This window comes from Gavialis gangeticus, unplaced genomic scaffold (assembly GCF_001723915.1).
Source record: "Gavialis gangeticus isolate Ggan-Ray unplaced genomic scaffold, GavGan_comp1, whole genome shotgun sequence".
Taxonomy (NCBI): domain Eukaryota; kingdom Metazoa; phylum Chordata; order Crocodylia; family Gavialidae; genus Gavialis; species Gavialis gangeticus.
In genome coordinates this window covers 21,952,322-21,952,727 of record NW_017728992.1, presented here as the reverse complement: position 1 = coordinate 21,952,727, position 406 = coordinate 21,952,322, and the positions used below count along the sequence as shown (strand labels likewise).

The following is a 406-nucleotide window of genomic DNA, read 5'->3' as shown; positions in this document are numbered from 1 at the left end:
AACTTAAAAAAAAAAAATCAACCAACACAAGCTGGGGTGGGGGGGGAGCAGGGGAACAACAATATAATGACAGAAAAATAGCTAACACAACATCAATATAAGAAAGCAGGAAGGTGACTTAGTGAGGTACTCTGCCCTCAGTAAAATATTTAAGAACAAATTTTTGAAGCACAGAAGAAAGGCACGGAGCAAAGGAACAAAAGTTTTGGGAGTGTGGGAATGTTGTATTAACCAAAGTAGATCATATTGGACTCTCAATAGTTTTCCTTGAGAAGTTATTTTTGATTAAGAAACTATGATAAACCTAACATACCAGAAAAAGCAGTAAAACTTTACCAATAAGGATTCACAATAATAAAAATGTTAAGTGAGTCAATAGTAAAAAAAAAAAAAAAAAAAAAAAAAA

The 406-nt window shown here is 32.0% G+C and overlaps 1 protein-coding gene across 4 annotated transcripts in view; it reads right to left on the bottom strand.

The window, feature by feature from the left end:
- The window catches only part of TRIO (trio Rho guanine nucleotide exchange factor), a 589,244-nt gene that overhangs the window by 328,069 nt on the left and 260,769 nt on the right, over positions 1-406 (bottom strand). The gene's annotated exons all lie outside the window — the stretch shown is intronic.